This window comes from Pleurodeles waltl, chromosome 6 (assembly GCF_031143425.1).
Source record: "Pleurodeles waltl isolate 20211129_DDA chromosome 6, aPleWal1.hap1.20221129, whole genome shotgun sequence".
NCBI classification, from domain to species: domain Eukaryota; kingdom Metazoa; phylum Chordata; class Amphibia; order Caudata; family Salamandridae; genus Pleurodeles; species Pleurodeles waltl.
In genome coordinates this window covers 1103795404-1103801403 of record NC_090445.1, presented here as the reverse complement: position 1 = coordinate 1103801403, position 6000 = coordinate 1103795404, and the positions used below count along the sequence as shown (strand labels likewise).

At 42.5% G+C, this 6000-nt stretch overlaps 1 protein-coding gene across 2 annotated transcripts in view; it reads left to right on the top strand.

Annotated features, from left to right (window-relative positions):
* The first annotated feature begins 222 nt into the window (after nucleotides 1-222).
* PER3 (period circadian regulator 3) overlaps nucleotides 223-6000 on the top strand; it is a 476770-nt gene continuing 470992 nt past the window's right edge. Inside the window, exon 1 of one of the 2 annotated variants that reach the window (XM_069240206.1) lies at nucleotides 223-372. The gene's annotated coding sequence lies outside the window, so the exon portion shown is untranslated. Of the gene's footprint in view, nucleotides 373-2013; nucleotides 2244-6000 lie in introns of those variants that run through there. The other variant, XM_069240207.1, reaches the window with a different exon arrangement.

Below are 6000 nucleotides of genomic sequence, written 5' to 3'. Positions count from 1 at the left end.
CCCAATCACAAGCATAAGGGCGAAGCTCCCGAAAATATGTAGACATTGACGGCTGGGGGGTGTAAGGGAGGGTGTACAGTGTCAAGCCGCCCTCAAGACTAGACTGTAGTAAGGCCTTGTCCAATCGAGGCAGGAAGGTGTGGCTAGATTCTTCTTTTGTCAAATACCAACTTCGGGGTGGGAGCGCTGCCTCGCTTCTGTCCTCCACCCCCTGGGGGGCGGGGCTTCTGTCACGTTGCTTTGGCTCTAACCTGATGCTTAGTGTAACCAGGTGAGCGCAGAAGGAAAAGGGGCCACGCGCCCCCTCCCAGCCCCCAAACGGGGATGTAGCATTTACAAAACACCAGTCTTCGAGTGCAACCTGTTATTCAGGTGAGTGAAAACGGAGGACCCTGCCTTTGGTATCCGGATTACACAATAAAAGATAGGAGGGAAGGTCTATCCATGTTATCATGTTATTGAAAAAAGACTAGTTCCAGAGCAGCTGGACAGGGAAAGCCTGGACATCAGAAAAGGGAGCCTGCTTAAATATGGATCCTTGTGAAAGCGGGTGTCGGCTGGTGCTTCGCGGATTCTCAGACAGAGGAACTATTAGAGATGCTAGAGGCTGAAGCATAGATTCTGAGATGAGAACACAGCCGCAGAGAGCAGGCTAAGTTCAGGAAATGTTGTGTGTAGAATATTTGTTCGAGTGTCTGTTAACGTGTCTGTTAATGCCTGTTAACGTTTGTTTTCTTTGTATTTTATGTGAATCGCTGTATTCCATTGTTGAGTGCTGTGACGCCCCCATGGGTCTGCTGCGCAGTATAAAACCTCGTCATTATTAAAATAAAGATAGTGCGAGAGTCGTGAACTAAGGACACAGCCACAGAGATCAGGACAGTACCTCTAAGATCAGGTCATAGACACTTCTGCGATCAGGACATGTATAACTTTGAAGATCAGAACAGAGATACCGGCATCAGTGACGGAAGACCCCACAGACGAGATCAGCGCAGTCCCCAAGAGAGTTGTGCAGATCATCCTTAAGACCCTGAGACGAGCAAAAGGATGCAAATATCAGACAGAGAAACTGAAATCGGAACGTAGAACCAGGAGACGAGACAAGACCCCCTAAATAACTACAGCGAGCATGGAGCGTAGTACCAGAGCGCTTGTTTAGTTTAGTAACTGGATAAGAGGCGAAATAGGTTACTCTTTGTCTGGTCTCAAACACTCTTTTGGTGCGAAATCCCTTCACAAACGACATCAGTTTAACAATAAAACGGAATTCGAACTGAATTGTTCAGAATTGCTTTGCAGCCTGGCGTTAACGATCAGATCCTTCTAAAGTCAAGAATCGCGATAGAAAAAGTACGGGCCACCCGGGACATACAGTAAACACCACATATAGGACTAGGAATGACTCGTAGTAGTCAAATTCCCGTCATAATAATACACAGGAGGTGAAGAGAATACTAGTGCCTGGGACTCGGCTAGAAAGGAGGGCAGGAGTCCGTTGTCCACTGAGATCACAGGGACCCATTGGATTAGGACAGCAGTGCCTCTCTGATATCAGGACACGTGGACCCTGCCTCTCCGTTATCAGGGCCGCAAAGAACCTCTCTGCGATCAGTGCCCGTTATATCAAGGCAGTGGAATAGTTCTCTCCTCATGACACTGGTGAATACCACCCCGCCCACTGAGCTTGATGCATAGGGAGACACAATGCCAAGATCAGGACAAGCGAAGCTTACCCTACGAGATAAAGACAGTGGCCTAAGTGCCATTCTAATGTCAGAACTCGGCATCCCCTCTCTCTGTTTCTATTCCTTTTTTATCTCTTCCCCTGACTCACTCCGCTCTCTCCAAACACACTCTTTTCTCTCACTTTCTCTATACTCCTCCCCTTCCTCCCCTCTCTTCTTCCCTTACCTCTTGTCTCTACATTTTGCACCCACTACCTCTCCGCCTCTTTCGCGTCTACTTTACGTCTTCCTTAACTCTTGTTCCCCCCTCACTCCTTTGCACTTTGTTTCTCCCGCCCCTAATCCAGCTCCCCTCCCTCTGCCGCTCTTTCCCTCTCTCTCTCTCTGTCTACACCAGCTGCCCTGATATTGGTTCTCAGTGTTATTTGTTTCATTATTTGGTTGCAGTGTTTTTGACAGCTGTGCCTGCTCAGTGATGAGCCATATCATTTTCTAATCTGTTGTTCCGTTGATCGAGGAGAGTGTTGCTGACAGCTTGCATTGCTTCCGGCATTGGTGAGTTGCGCTGTTGTTGCTTTAATGTTCAGGTGAGAAGTTGACAGTATCGTGTCCTATTATTCTGTTTATTCGCCTCCTTCATTGATGCCAAAATGTCTCTGAAGGTTACATTTTTTAACATGTTGGTCTTGATAATTGTTCTATCGATCGTTTTCAGGTTGCAGTGGTGCTCGACTGAAATATTGACTAATAGTGAACGTTTTGTTGTTTATTGATAGTTACAGTCTCACCGGCTTTTTGACGGGTTACAGTCTAATTGTTCAATATTCTGTTCCTCCGATGGGTTGTGGTATTATTGGAAGCTAGAATTCTCCATTAGTGTTTATTGTTTTTTTGCTTGTTAACGCCGTGTTATGGATGGGGGGACAGTGATGTTATTCAAGGTCTCATTGTTTCTTTGTTTACTAAAAGTGTTACTCAGCTTTACATTTTCCACGCTGAGTTATAGTGCATTTGCTGTATTGTTTCAGTTTTTTTTGTTAGTGATCTTGATCGTTTATAGTTCATTAAGGGTTTCACTGTTATCATTTCATACATTTAGTGTTTCTGATTCTTATCGTGCTTAATTGGTGGGTCCCAGTGTTAGATTGTTGTATTGTCATACTGGTGGGGTTGTGTGCCATTGATTAAAGATTTTCCTCAGGTCACAATATTATAGTGTGTTTATTTTCTGTTCTTCTCTACACTGTTGATGTTGTATTGGCCTGCTGGGCGGGTTACACTATGAGTATTGATTTTGTTCCCTTATTATTATCTCGGTCTAGAACGCTTCTTCATTTGTATGACGGGTAGAAAATCTGACATAGGAGAGGGAGACTCCCATTTAGGAAAGCCTCCCACAAGAGGTACATGTTTAGTACTCTTTTAATATCCAGATAGTATTTTGAGGTGAACCAGGGAGGCAGGATCGGGAGTTGGGAACCCATTACAAAGTGTTGGGCTGTGCACGGAGAACTTGTTCCTATAAACATTAGTTTGTTGAAGTGAGGGGTAAAGAGGGTGTGAGAAATGAAGAAGGTGAAAGTCCTCCCAGGAATGCACATGTCTGTCATCAATCTGTTGCTGTCTTTCTCTGTAAAATTGTTCTCTGGGCTAGACTGAGCATCTTGAACTCCACCCTCTTCTTAACAGGTAGCAAGAGGGCGGATATACATGAGGTAGGGGATGGTCATCAATAGTTGTTGAAACGTCAAAGCAAGAACAAATGCACAGGACACTCCCGTGATCTCTAAGAGCTGTCAAATGTTTACTGTGGACGTGATGACCCCAACTGTATGCTGGAATACCTATCCTCTAACCTGTGCTAGTTTGAAGTGACCATGGACCCGAATACCCTTGTTTGCTGAGTTGAGCCACAGAATGACAGGTTCTCAGAATGTTTGGAATTCTAAGCTTCACTAAAAGGCGTAGTCGAGGGTGGGACACCCTTGGAGGAAACCCTATTCTGAGGTAGATAGAGGGTCCTAGAAGAGCCAAGTAAAGTCAACGTGAGAGTTGCAGTACAGGCCAGATGTAGTTATGTTTGCTCTAACATCGCTGCCCAGAACTGCCTATGACCCCTTTGCCCTATTGGTGTTCCATGCCTCTGTTTTGCACTCTCTTTATCCCAGCTCTTTTTTGCCATGAGACCATTTGATTTTAAAGGTATTAGGAATTTATGAGTGTATTGAGTGCCATTATTCACCTGAAGAAGAGCCCCTGCGCCCTTTTCCAAGACATAGGGAGGGGCCTAAGGAGGAAGTTAATGCTTCCAATCTGAGGTTTAAATCAGGCTCCCTTGAAGAGCCCTTGAGAGTGGCAGATTAACAGACCTTTGCTGTGCTAATTGGGCTGTTCTATTGATCTGCTTTAACTTGATTTCTAGAGTGGAAGCAAAGTGCTTTTTACACTGTTGATAAAGACCAATTTACCTCTGAGTGACACCAACAAATACCCCCTTACACTTCTGTCTCCTCTCAGAAATCAGCAGTAGACGTGTGTTGCCAGTTATCAAACTATTTAGAAGTATTTAAGTTGCTTGAGGCGTGACACACGGACTTTCACCCTGATAGTGGTACAGTGTCAGTTTTAGTCACTGCCCAGGACGCGATCTGTTCCATTCTTGATGATAGGGTGTTCAGGGATGATCCTGCCAAATCTCTGAGCTGCATTTGAGACAGCATCCATCCAAGATGACATTAGGGGCAGCAGGCTCAATTTTTCTTCCAGGACAGACCAGGTTCTGGCTTAGATTTACTAAGGGCTATAGGGTGCTGGCATGGTGCAATTTTATACTACAGCCACATGCCTTGTTGTGGTAAGTAAACCGATGCAGTGCTCTGCATCACGTTATGCCATGTGAGCTCTTGAACAAAAAGTTCGTAAATAACTCTTCCCTCCCTCCCTCCTTTCAAGTCAGCTAAGTTGGAAGGAGAGTGTGGTTTGTCATAATCACCTTCACCACCACAAATACAGTTACGGTTTTCATAAGCTTTCATAAATGTTTTCGAAGGTAGGAGCAACATTCAAACACATGCAAGTTCTTGTAGTTTGTAGAAATACATCATATTTTTATAGAAGTGTAAGGAGGCCGTAAAATAAATGTCTATTCTGTTCCAAATATTTGACTCCTCAATAAAACCTACTCTGTGCATTGGAGTCCATTCTGATAGGGGGTAGTCATGTAAACTTGAGACATCCATTGTTCACAAGACCAATCCCATTTCTCTAGTGACTGTATTCAATTTGTTTTAATCAGTGGTGTCTAGGACATACACACCAATATTTCTCTATATGAATTAATGAAATAGACTATAAATTCCATCAGCGGTTAAAAATTGATTTCATCCTAGACATATTGGCTTGAATTGGGGTAGGTCCTATGTATCCCCTTGGATCATGGGGAGCTTATGAAATATATAAAGAAGTTGTCCTGCTTTGTATGGGAAACATTTTTATGTTATCTGGTATACAACCTATTTATTCATATAATATAGTCTTGAGTTGAATCTCCATCCATGTCAAGATATGTACGCCAATCTTTAGGATTTTGTTCTAATTTATGTGCATAAAATTTTACTATGACTTTGCATTCATCTGCTCTGCTGTTTTGTAATTCCACACAACTTGTCTTTCTTTTAAAAAAAATATTCTGCACACTTCTTATTACTCCATAATCCATCTTTGTAATTCCATAAATGTCATCTTTTCAGTCATATCTATTATCTTCCTTTGTAGTAGTGCATAAAAGTTTGATTTTGTTATAAATATATTCATTTCCACTCCTTCAGAACTGATATTCGGTCCTTGTACAAGAAGATAGGTTCAATTTTGTTTTATTGAGGAACCTAATAAATTCTTCTTTGGAATCGGACCACGTTGTAGAAAAAAGTTGGTACAAAACTTGTCTCCATTTTCAAAATGCCTCCTGTGAAATTGTTTTATGTCATTTTATATTAGGTGACTTCTGTATTCTTCCATGTCTGTTTTTATCCAGGTTTTCCGTACTAAAAAGAAATAGGCATATATAACTTGGGCTTAATTAACCCCATAAGTATTTGGTTGTTTTTGTTACATCTTCAGCAGATGCTGTTGATAGTTCGTTCTTTCATCTTTCGGTCGTTTGTGTTTAGTACCCTCTTTTCCATTTTTGCTATCTTTTCCGAATACATATTGACTTCATCCCTAAAAAAACATTGCTTATGTCAGAGTTGTATTTTCTGAGATTATTTTTCAATATCACCCCTCTGTTTATCCAAGCTTGCAGTTGTAATCT